Consider the following 13,323-nt stretch of genomic DNA (forward strand, 5'->3'; position numbering starts at 1 on the left):
CTTCATTTAAATGATCTATGTTGCCTGACCTTCCTTCAGAAAGTCCAAGGCTTTTTGTGGAAAAGCCCTTCTTAGAAGGCGCTAAATTGAATAGCCACTGTTCAATAGCAATTTTCTACATTCCACTCCGAGTCATGTTGGTCTGCCTTCTCAGATGTATCCTGATCATCTTTTCCTACCCCATGAAAATGGAGTGAAAGCCACCTTTCCCAGGACGCTTCCTTCTTTGGAGGGGTTGGCCGCCCAGGGCCATCACTTCTCAGGGAGGGCGGTGGAAAGGGATCTGAGAAGGACGCAAATTCCTTGCCCAAGGCCTACATGTGGATGGGGAAATTTTCTCTTTTCTTAGCAACTCAGAGATCCTGACTGGCATCACCTCCCAGGACTCCAAATGCTTCCTTTCTTGTCATAATCCTCTTAAGTTCTTTTTTCCCCATCCCCCTGTGATTCTGTCCGTGTTTCTCACTCATTCTCCGCTGGGCTTGGTGCCCCTCCTCCACTCTGCAAGCCTCACCCGGGCACCAGGAAAGAGGCCTCGAAGGCTTTCAAGTTTATGGCCCATTATAGGTGAATGCTGGGAGGTGTTCGCCATGACTGCGGAACTAATCAGTTATCTTAACACTCAGGACAGTAGGGCCAGTGTTTGTAGATAGCTAAATGTCACTGCTTATTTTAATTGCAAGGAAAAAAGAAAATCAGTTTTATGAATCACTGGTCAATACTTTGAACCTCCCAATCCCCACCTCCCACCCCCCCCCAAAAAAATCCACAAAATCAACCACCAGAGCACACCAATTAAGAAAGAAAGGGGAGAAAAAAACTCAAAAGAAAATTCTTTGCTCAGTGAACAAAACCAAAGGCGAGGTAATCACTGCTACTGCAGAAATTTTAAGTGAAACAAAGAGACGTGCCTTACGTTCAGATGAGGCTCATGAAACTGACTCTCAGATTCCATATTCAGAGTTCATCACAAAACCATGGCATGTGGATTAAGCTACTGGGAAAGGTAAAATACAAAGCAACAAGGACAGAGAAATTTTAATCATGAACAAAGATTACCATAATCCCCAGGTGGGCTTACTTTTGAAAGAAGAGGCTCTCCTACAGGACAAACATTCCCAAAACAATAGGAGTGGTGTATAAAATTAACCCAAGTATGATAGGCTAATGTTTGGTGAATCAGGATAGGTAGTTTGTAAAAGGCTTAGCCCAAATCATTGAGTACTTCACTCCCAACCACGAGTTTTGCTTGGCACGCAGCATGACAAAATAGCAATCCAACAGAATAGGAAAGCAGGTTTAAGTTGCTGTGAATCCATGAAAGAAAAAGTTTATTGAAATAGATTATCTTGGTGATATAGTTCTGCAAATCAACAAAATAATATATTTAGTGGAAACTGCAAAATCCATTTTCCTTCTTTTTCTGGGCACAGCTAGACCAAATTTCCCAGTGTCCTTTGGGGTTAGGTGCAGCCATAGAATGTGAGAAGTGAGAAATGCCACTACTTGGCCTCAGCCTTAGGACACTGGGCAGGCTTCATGTCTTCTTTTCTCGTTCCAGTGGGAGGAAACTTGATAGGGGGCAACTTTGACCGATGGCAATAATGCTCTCAGGGTGCTTGTGCAAACTGAAGGAAAACACTGATGGATCTTTGAATGATCTCAGGGAGCCAAGCTGCCCTTGTTGTAAGAGAAAAAAAAACCCTCTATGTTCTTCAAGCCATCGTATGTAGCAACTGTTAATTATGTCACTTTATCTTTACTGTAAATAATACCTTTCCCTTGAAGATATAGCTTTTTCTCAGGGTAATGAATGTGATGTATTTGTGAGGACATAGATAATTGATAGGGAATATAGGTCATAACTGTTAAATGGGGCAAAGTTCACACATCCATAATGGCATCCAATCATGATTAATGTGAACCAATTAAGTTAACCATCCATGAATGCTAATAAATTTTAGTAATATTAATAAATGAATTTCAGTCATCATGAGCAATTAAATACACAGTTTATTAAAGGAAACTAAGAAACAAAAGGAATAAAATACCATCAGTGTTTCATATATTGAAGAGATTTGGACCTTATCTGGAAATTGTTAACATTTGATAAGAGTTGTCAGAGTTAAATATTCATTCTTAGGATTTTTACAAATTTGTTTATCCAGAAAGTAGCTTTGAAAGATGTAAAACATATTTCACATTTCATGTCTGACAGTTATGCACTTATTGAGGTCATTTTCAACCTTATTCATTTATTAACAGGTCTGCAACAAATAACAACCCTGATTTTTGTGACAACGCAAGTCTTGTCTACTAGAAATGTTTATATTTAGTTGTGAAATCTGCTTCTGGTTACTGGGGAGAGGTTAGTAAATACTGTGAATTGGTTAAGCAATAAAGGGTCTGTGTAAAAAAGTAATAGAAATTTAAAAGAGAAAGATTCTACTATATAAGTCTCCTTCATAAATAATAATGACTAATATTTATTGAGTGCTAATTATGTGCAAGACACTATTCTAAATATTTTACATATATTAACTCATTTTATCCTCACAACAGATTTGTGAGTGGCAGAGTAAAAATCCAGCTGAGAAAGTCCTGCCCCTTTTTTTTTTTTTTTTTACAAAATATGTTTGTACTAATTTCAGAAAGAGGGAGAGGGCGAGAGGGATAAAGACATCAATAATGTTTCTCTTGCATGGCCCCTACTGGCGATCGAACCCAAAACCTGGGCATGTGCCCTGAGTGGGAATCAAACCATGACCTCCTGGTTCATGGATCAACACTCAACCACTGAGCAACACCGGCCAGGCAGCCCTGCCCTCTTAACCACAATCCTGCTCTGTCTCATAGGAACCAGCAATACTAAAAGAACAATAATTAGTAACTGGTTATATAATATGGAACATTTTCATGTGTATTATTAAACTGAATCCTCACAGCCTTATGAGGTAGAAAATATTATGTCTGTTTCACAGATTCAAAACATTTGAAGAATTTCATCACTTACCCAATGTTACATAACAAGAGATTGCAGACTAAGGGCATAGAATTTGAATCTGAATTTTCTAATCCTAGTGCGTTGTCTTTCATTTCAACAAGTAATCAGAATTTTATTTGTCAAAAATATAAGCCAGGTCTGATAACAACTAGTTGTTTTTGCTGTTATTTCCTCTTGCATTTCCCACACATAGCACATAGTAGGGATTGAATAAAAATTTATTGGCTGAATGCAGCTCTAACGTCAGGCTGGAGTTAGTGGAATAGGGCCACTGCCTTTGCTTACACCCTAATGTACTATATAGTGATGATATTTGTGGCCTCAATTCTACAGTGACCATGCTCTCCACAAACATCCCTCTACATCCTCAGGGGGATGAGACTACATTATTTTTGGTTCTTTGGTGAACTTGCTGACACTAATTGCACTTACAGTCCCCAAAAGATCTTCATCCTCGCTTAAGAAAATCCACGTTCCTGATCACTTTGGTGATGCTAGGGATGCCTAATTTAAACCCTGTATCTGATCACCTTCTTATCAGCTACACTAATGGATCAGATGGTAGATCCTTAACTAGTAATTAACCTCAGATGTTTTAGACTCTTAACATGTAACAGTGATTGAATATAATACAAAACCAATACTAATAAGCATTAATACTAAATGGACAATCTTGATAGATTCTTCAATTTATTATTTTTTCTTATACTCTGTAAAAATGAACTTAATTCAACGTGAAAAAAATTCTTTTTCCAATCAGGCTATTTACCATTCCTTCTACAGCATCACGTATAGAAATCAAAGATTTATGGAGTCTTTTAAAAAATTAGTAATTAATTGCATGCATTAATTGAACTATTGTAAACTTCATGAAAATCAGCTGTACTAATACTTCCTCTTGCTTATATGATTTGAGATGCTTTTAGTCCTTTAAGTTTTATGGAATCTTGCTTCTTCATCGATGGGGCAGGTAAAGGGTCAAAAATGGAGGATACAAAAATGCATGTGAGGCCCTAGCCGGTTTGGCTCAGTAGATAGAGCATTGAGCTGTGGACTGAAGGGTCCTGGTTCTAATCCAGCCAAGGGCACATGCCCAGGTTGTGGGCTCGAGTTCCAGTAGGGGGCATGCAGGAGGCAGCCGATCAATGATTCTCTCTCATCATTGATGTTTCTATCTCTCTCCCTCTCCATTCCTCTCTGAAATCAATAAAAATATTTTTTTAAAAAAAATTCATGTGAGGAGGAAAATAACATATTGTGCCAAACTGGTAGTGAGAATGATTTTTAAATGATGTTTGTCAAAAGATAAATTAATAAATTACTTTAAATTTTAAAATAAACGTCTCCAGAATAAATCATGCTCAGTTTTTAAATGGTCTAATTTGGCTTTTCAAGATATTTCAAGTTTAATGAGAAGAGCATGACACAATGTACATAAGTCAAAGTCAACAGCCAGTTACCTGCCCACATAAGCTGGCTTCCTGCTGCTTTGAGAACATAAAAGGGTTAAAGTGGATTGTGATGAAATTGTGCATTCCATGTGAAATGACAATATTGTGGTTAATGTGAAACCACAACGTTCATTGACTTCTATGGGTCACTTTATAAGTTCAAACTATTGGTCTCTCAACAAAAGATGGATGGTGTAGTGAAAACAGATCAACACTCCCTCTGCGTCATTGGATGAGGCAGAAAGTTCCGATAGTCTCCTCCAAAGGTCTTCTGAGTTATTTGGCTGGGATTGCAAAATCATAGCCAGAGACCTGGCAGTAATTCAAAATAGCTTTAAGAAGGATTATCCATTGGGACCAGGCTGAATTTTTTGAAATATTGCTTCTTGATCCTGAGATATGCCCAGTCACCTTAATCTAGTATCTATGTCTTAGAATTTGATTGTTGTAGTTGTTGCCACTTCATTATAAATGAGGAAGATATTCAGTCATCCTGAATGAAGATATTTATATGTAAATAGATGTTTTGCTTTGGCAATACCACTATTCCTGGGATTGAAATGTATATGATTTCCAAGTGCTATAGGAGCCACACATACACACACAAAAAATCATAATTTTAAAAGAACCAAAGACACTATGTATTTTGAATATTAATTTCTTCCTATTTTATGTCCAATATTTAGTACTCCAAAAGAAACACAGTAATTACAGTCTGCCTTACAAAAACGATTCCATGTGTTCCTCCAACCCATTATTTTACAATGAATGATTATTTTTAAAAATATATCATCATAGTTCACCCAGCATATCTTATTCACAATTCCATTGTTTTATTAAGTTGTTTTCTAAAGAACATGATAAACCCTATCGAATGTTGCAAATTAATTTAAAGTCTGATCTTCTAACAAACTACCCAGAAGTGATAGTTAAAAGTGGCATGGAACCCTAGCAGGTATAGCTGTACTGGTTGGATTGTCATCCTGTACAGCAAAAGGTGTTGGGTTTCATTCCTGGTCAGGGCACATACTCAGATTTCTGGTGGAATCCCCAGTCAGGGTATGTGCAGGAGGCAGCCTATCAATGTCTGTCTGTCTCTCTCTCTCTCCCCCCCTTTCCCCTCTCTTCTCCTCTCCTCTTGATCTCTCTCTCTCTCTCTCTCTAAAAAAACAATAAAGTATATTCTTTTAAAGTGGTATGAATAAGAATTATTAGACCCCAATAAAAATTTAAATTAGAGTTCATTCCAAGAATTTCAGACCTCAAATTCATCATGTTTGGTGTTCATTTAATTCATTTGAGTATTCATTTAGTGTTTTCTATGGAAGGAAAATAAAGAGGCCTAAGATTACTCTCAAAGAAGTTTCAAACCAATGGGGTACACAGATAAAGTTCTAAGAGGTGATTAACTTTAGCCTCCTAGTAATCCTGCAAACACCATCTTTGTCTCGTACTTGTATGTCATTTAGACCTCAAGTTGATTTCTGATCTACTTCCAAGTGAAGCAAATATTTCAAATTTCCATCAAATATTCTTTCTTAATTCTGTTTTAAAAATTCTTAAAGCCATCATGAGATATCACCTCATGCCTGTTAAAATTCCCATCATCATAAAGCCAAGAGATAATAAATGCTGGCATGGATGTGGAGAAAAGGGAACCCTTTTGCATTGTTGGTGGGATTTTAAATTGGTACAGGCATTATGGAAAACAGTGTGGAGGTTACTCAAAATTAAAAACAGAACTACAATATGGTCCAGCAATTCAATTTCTGGGAATATATCCATACCTTTCCATCTATGGATATCCAGCACCAAGCCATGTGCCTAACACACAGACAGCACTTGGTAGTTATTGAATTAATAAATACATAAATAAACCAATCAGAGCAATCCTTGGGGAAAAGCTTTACTGACCTGGAAGCAACCAAGGGTAGCCCCGCTGTTATTTAGGATTTAAAAATGCCATCCAATTTGTGGCATAAAGTTATTACTGACTATATATTCAAGTTTTGAAACTTTGTTTCACTACTTATTCATCAGTACCTATGACAGTGCTAAAATAAAGTTACAATGAACTGAGGCATATAATGTATTATACTTAGAACAGAATGAAATACCTCTTAAAGACATAAACTACATAGCCTGTAACTAATTATATACTGTCTTCAAACCTCAGTTTGCTCATCTGCCAAATGGGGGTAATAAATTAGCCACACTTCATCAAAGGTTTAATCAGATTTTATATATATGCCAATTTAAACTTGACAAAAGAAAGTCTGACATGATTATAATTACTACTAAATTTACTCCCTCAGAACATTAGAAACTAGTAACCAGTTATTGCATAATATATAATAAAGACACATTAAGAAATTAGTTCAGTTGTAGAGCATATAATGGCCCATAAATCATTTGTTTATATAAATGAATGTAGCTAGAGATAACAAGATAATTATTTAATGGAACAAGTTAAAAAAATAGGCTAATTACCCAGTGGTAGAAGGCAACATATTAACAGAGCTAAATACTGCCCCCCCCCTTTTTTTCTAGGGAAAATGAAAAGGGGAAATAAAGAGTAACAGTAGTAAATTTAATAAATGCTTGTGACATTGTAAACATTTTGCTAAGTAATATATTTCATTTCATTTCATTCTCACAACTACCCTAAGAGATGGAGACTCTTACCTGATTTTAGAGAAGAGACCAGTGCTTAGAGAAGTTAAGCTACTAGCCCAAGATCACATATCATATTATTCAAACCCAGGAATATTGCCTCTACTGTACTTTGCCACTAAGAAATCAAAGAGGTGGAATAAAAGCCGAAATATGTAAGTTATTTCCTCCATTGTTATAACCTGTTTTTTTGTTTACTTTTAAGAAAATTTTTGTGGTTTTATTGTATCATGAGGCATTGAAACATCTGAACAAATCAATATCTGGACGGTGAGGCAGCTGCTTTCTCCTTCACTTTTTTGGGTTACTAGAGCAACTTGTTAGTAGATTTAAAAAAAAAAAAAAAAGACAAGCTTTTGCATTACTTAAGTCTTGGAAAGGCATGCGCTGGTACAACACAAACTTCTGTCAGCTGTAACTAGTCTAGCGTCCAAACATCATGCACAGAACCTAGGTAGCAGCAGCGCACTGCGCCCACCCCCACCCCGGTCCTGCTCACTTGTGTATGCTATTTGGAGCATCGGGAGGAGTGTGTATCTGGAAGCGGAGGGAGGAGGAAACAGCAGGAGTGCCTGGCTGGGAGGAGGTCAGCCGAAGTTGTGCAGGGCAAGCCTGAACATGTCATTGGTGCAAACCCAAGCATCATTGATGTTCTTCAATAGGAACAGCTGGTGGAACCCCATGATGGGGTCTTCATCGGCCTTGAGCTGGCCCACAGCCATGCTGAGGATGCAGCCACCTGGCGCGGGCTGGTGGGCCTGTGCCCCGGTGCTGGGCTGGATTTCTGGAACGGAAGGCTAGACCGCTTCTCCACAGTGGCAGCCTTCCCTTGGAACTGCTGTCCCTCCCGCGTGCGCCATGATGCGTCCATGTAAACTGTGCCTCGTTGGGTTCTGTCGTTATCAAATAACTGGTAGTCGTGTTGCATGAAGCTGGATCCAGTCTGCTCCCAAATTGGCTTGTCTCCCATTCTAGATCACCCAGCCGCGCTGAAACCCGAGGGGCTGGCCCCATGGCGGCAGCGGTGGCGGCAACCCCTGTTTTGTTTCGTTTCGTTTTGTTTTGTTTTTTCATGGTTTGATTGGAATTGATCGCATAGAACTGAGTTTTTGAGAACGTTAGCTTTAGCATTCCCAAAAGTAACAACTTAACAAGAATATTTAGATTTGAGAAGTCTTTTAAAAAAAATCACACATGTATCTGTTAACTGTTTTGGATGTGAAATAACAATTTGAGAGTATTTCCTCAAACCACATGTTGTTTTCTTTTAAGGTATCTATTAAAATTAATTTTAATGTTTATCTATGTAATACATGCAAATGATATAAAAATTGAACACTATTAAAGGGCTCCCCATTCCATTCCCATGTCTCTCCACCCCCCACACCAAATCCTGCAGCTCAAAGTAACCACTTTTCAGTAATTAAGTACATATTTTCAAATTATAAATACATATTTTTAATGTTACCTATTGATTTCCTATTATGGACGATATGAATAACGATTGAGCTATCTTATACCATCTCATCTCTTTCAAAAAAAGTACACATATATCTTCCTCATTTACCAATATAGTATATCAAAATTTTTACTTAGAGCAATAATTAGTAAATATTTTTTACTATTAAGACAACAGTTATATTCTTTTTAAAAAATTATTATTTCATTGATTTCAGAGAGGAAGAGGGAGAGTCAGAAACATCACTGATGAGAGAGAATCATTGATCAGCTGCCTCCTGCATGCCCCCAATGGGGATTGAGCCTGCAACCCAGGCATATGCCCTGATCAGGAATCAAAATGTGATCTCCAGGTTCATAGGTCAACACGCAATCACTGAGCCACGCTGGCTGGGCAACAGTTATATTCTGATTATGTTTCCCCTCTCACTAACCTTTTTGTTTTCCCTAAAGTTGTTAATTTCATTGATTTAACACTGGTTTATATACTTCTGGCTATTTTTTCTCCAAATGCTATAACAGACTTGTCAAAACTCATCAATTTTTATGGGCATCAAATAATCTATTACTTTTGAGTGTTTTGTTTTTTTCTCTTGAAGTCCTCCCTCCAAAGTTTCTTTCAGTCATTATTTCTTGAAATAGGTTCTCAAGTCCCTGCTCTCTCTCTTCTCCTTCAGGTACCCCTTATGATTTGGATATTGCTACGCTTGATGTTGTCCCAGAGGTCCCTTAGGCTCTCCTCATTTTAAAAATTATTTTTTCATTTTGCTTCTCTGATTGGGTGTTTTCTGTTACCTTCTCTTCCAAATCTCTGATCCAGTCCTCTGCTTCATCCTAGCCTAATGTTGATTACTTCTGGTGTATTCTTCATTTCAGATATTCTTCATTTCTGACTAGTTCTTTGTATGGTCTCTGTCCTTTTTTTATGGTTGCTTTCTCTTGGTTGAAGTTCTAATTTCCTTGATCATCCTTATAACAATTGTTTTGAACTCTGTATCTGGTAGCTTGCTTACCTCCATTTCATTTAGTTCTTTTTCTCCTCCCTCCCAGAGCTTCTTGTTTCAATCTGGATTGATTGCTCTCTCTAAACCAAATACCTTCACTTCTTCTCTCTTTGGTTGCATTGTTTCCTGGACTCCATGAATACTTGTTTCTTAGTTTACTTTCTGGTTCTACTTTGCTCTCTTATATCCTTTCATTATGATTTTGATAAGTTTCTGGCAAGAGGACAGAAAAGTATGCATGTTCAATCTGCTATATTTAACTAGAAGTTTCCAAATCATATTTTCTTCAGAGACTACTTACATTAATGTAGCTTTTGACAATAGAGTTGTCTTTATTAAACACACACACACACACACACAAACATCATAGTGAGTATATTGCAATTTAAAATAATCACCACCAGCAGTTAATATGTAACTGAATAGCTTATGTATATAATCTGATCATTATGTCTACCCGGATATTCAGTTATATAACTTCCCAGTGGCCTGCAGTTAGGTGAAATGAAGACAAAGTATTCCAATCTACTTTTCAGAATCTGTGTCAGCTTTTTAAATATGGTTGAGTAAAACCAAGCTCTAGTCAACTTCATTCCAATACAATTTTTTCCCTTCAACACATAAAACTTTTGTTGCAATCAATGGCTGTTTCTTTTGCTCAAGAAATATGGCAGAATCAACCTCATCATTACTAAAAAAGAACTTAATGATGTATGCACTCACAAAATAGTTATAATTTTACATTATATGTTTGATCAAAAAATCAAATAGGGAGTTAGACATTAAATATGACTAGATACAGAGGTCAAAAATTGAACATATCAAGATAAAGCATTCCACATTCCTCTGGAATTAGATGTGTTACAGAATTTAGAAGTTTTCATATTTTAGAAAAGTTAATTTACTGTATATCATGTAATAACAGAAACTGATTCAGCATTCTATACTTCATAATATTTCTACATTAAAATGTATGAACATTAACACAAAATGGAAGCATAAAGACTGTAAACAGCCTCACATTTATTCAAGTCAGGTTTTAGTGCCAATCTTACACTTTCCATTTTCAAACTGGATTGCAGGTAAGAGATTGTGAACTATAATTACAGAAAAGATCAAATTATGATTACCTGTAGATTGTCTGCCTAGAAAACCTCAGAGAATTGACCAGGAAGTTATAGAAGGAAAGTTACTTTTTTAAAAAAAGATAAAGCAAAATATAAGAATCACCAATACACGAGGAGGCTTTTAGTTTCTGCAGGTAAAAGTTTGAGAGAAGATTCCCTATAACTATTAGTGAAAAAATGTGAACTTATGCCTTTTCCTCTTAATAATAAAATTAAGTTGAGTGTACTGTACATGAGGGATGGGTGTAAAGAAAGAATGATAAATTAGCTATTATTTAAATAAATCTACTAAGTGCTTCTAGGTACATGGCATTACATTAGGAAATAATAATGCCCTTTAAAAGAGTTTAAAAATCTCTGACAGCAATGGTGGCATTTAGTATAGGATATTGAAGTCATTAAATGAGAAAAGATATTCTATACTACAGGGCTCTGAATCCTATTTACTTTGGTCCCATTCAGGATTCCTGTAACCTACCCTACCTGCTCCGCCCCTGAAGACATGCAGGGAAGACCTGGAGAGGAACTGCTAAACTGTGAAATCTGAGCACACTCAAAATAGCGCACCCTTGAGTCAATGGTTCTTTAACCACAGCTGCAGGTTAGAATCACTTCTCCAAAGTCTTTTGGGGAACTTTCAAAATCCGAATGCCCAGGCCACATCCCAGACCAATGAAATCAATCTCTGACTGTTGGGCCCAGATAACAGGATTTCTGAGACCTTCTCAAGAGAATGTGAAAAGCATAGCCAGGGTTAAAAACGAATGAGACTCAAGGGAGAAGCCAAAGGATGTAATGACCGTGTGTCAAGATGATGCATTTAACTTCATGGCAGCTGAGCAAGACAGCACCCTTAGAGATGCCTCAGTACAATGCTTCCTGGGTATTTGGGTAGAACATAATGGAGTAAGGCATTTTTCTGATTTTTTTTTTCTGCTGTTGAACATTTAATAGTTTAAAATGGGAACAAAGTTGAAAGAAAAAGAATGGGCAAACCTAAGAATTATACAAAGCTCAAGTTCTGATGCAGACACAGCCAGATTTAGATGTAATGACTCCCATCTTGCTAAAATCTACAGTACAGCACTCATAGTTGACTAATCTTCCAAATGACAAAAGGACTTCTAACCCCCCAGTAATTAAAAAGAAAAATCTTCAATTTTTTTCTGATTTAGCTTTAATACCAGCTACTCTGCTCAACTTCTATGTATTAATGTATTAGTATGTGCAGAAAGCTTATATTCTTGATTATTTATGCCATTAAGTTTCCAATGGTAAGTTTAGTTGGGCATGGAATTCTTTGGCAAAATACTCTTATAGAAAATAAACTTGAATTTCCAAATAGAAACTATCGTCAGAATTAATCTGTCGCTCCCATAATTTGTGTTTGGAGTATCTTCCTTGAAACTTGGTTTGCTGTTGTTGGCTCTAAAGGTTGTTCCTACGGGACTGCTCAAACCCACCTGTGGAGTGACCTTAGAATTAGCACTTTTCCATCAGGATTATTGGGATGATTAAAGATTAATTCAAACACACGCACACTCAAAAGGCAGTGAAAAGAAAGCCCACGTGAACTTTAATCTTGTCTCCGCCGACTCCATCCAACTGAAAGCTGCAGAGTTTAGCCAGAACCAGCCCAGTCACCAACCAATAGGTAAACCATTTGCTTCTCTACTAGTATATTCTAGTTCCTGCGACAGATCCAAGCCTTTAATACCAAATTAATAGAATATGCTACTTCCAAACACAAAAGACTATTTGCTACATGTCTTTTTTTTTTTTTTTTTGGAAAGTCAAAAGCATAGTCCTTATTTGGAAAGAAACCTAACCAGAACCTTCCAACTGGATCCTCCTTTCCTCTTCCATTCACTCACTACTTCTGCCTGTGCAAATGCTCACATGAGCATGGCAGAACATAAATTATGGCTAACCGTTTGACACCATTGTTTTATTAACAAATGCAATTCATAGCAAAATAATTAAAAAGGGACACACAGTAAAATAAACATTCCAATGACCTTTTAAATCGAAAAGTTCTGCTCTACAAATAAAGGGAAGAACAATGCAATTACACGAGAGTGCTCGTACAGACTTGCTGAATATGTGATGAGGCCTTGACCAGCCAGCCAGTTGTCTCATCTCTTCCATCCCAGAAAAGGCTGAAAAGAATAGGACAGCTGTAGTGTCCCGACTTTGAGACTCATTGGTGAATGGAATGACAGATGTAGAGCCAGAGCCCCAAAGTGGGCAGGACCTCATCCCTGACAAACAAAAGAGGATGACAGACGTGGAGCCCCATTTACTTCAATTAAAAAAAAAATTGAAGCCAGCTGTCTTTATATATAAGATACTGGTACAAGGCAGTATTTACTGATTAGGTCTCAGGACATCATTTTACCTGATAATCCAAGCAAAACACCTACAATTCGTTTTTCCTTAACTCATTAGTATTACCTTTTACTTCCACCTATATTTTACTGGAAATGTATTGTATGCTACTGCTCCATTTTTAGCCTTATCAATTGTGTCTAATAATAAGGGCTGCTCTGTGTGTGGCATAGGTTTACCCATCAAAAATCTGAAAAGTAAAAATTGTAATCCTCAAA

The 13,323-nt window shown here is 37.0% G+C and overlaps 1 pseudogene; it reads right to left on the minus strand.

Moving 5' to 3' along the window:
- Window positions 1-7,328: 7,328 nt before the first annotated feature.
- On the minus strand, window positions 7,329-8,098 carry LOC102762619 (annotated as a pseudogene).
- Window positions 8,099-13,323: the final 5,225 nt, after the last annotated feature.

Source organism: Myotis davidii, unplaced genomic scaffold, assembly GCF_000327345.1.
Source record: "Myotis davidii unplaced genomic scaffold, ASM32734v1 scaffold168, whole genome shotgun sequence".
NCBI classification, from domain to species: Eukaryota; Metazoa; Chordata; class Mammalia; order Chiroptera; family Vespertilionidae; genus Myotis; species Myotis davidii.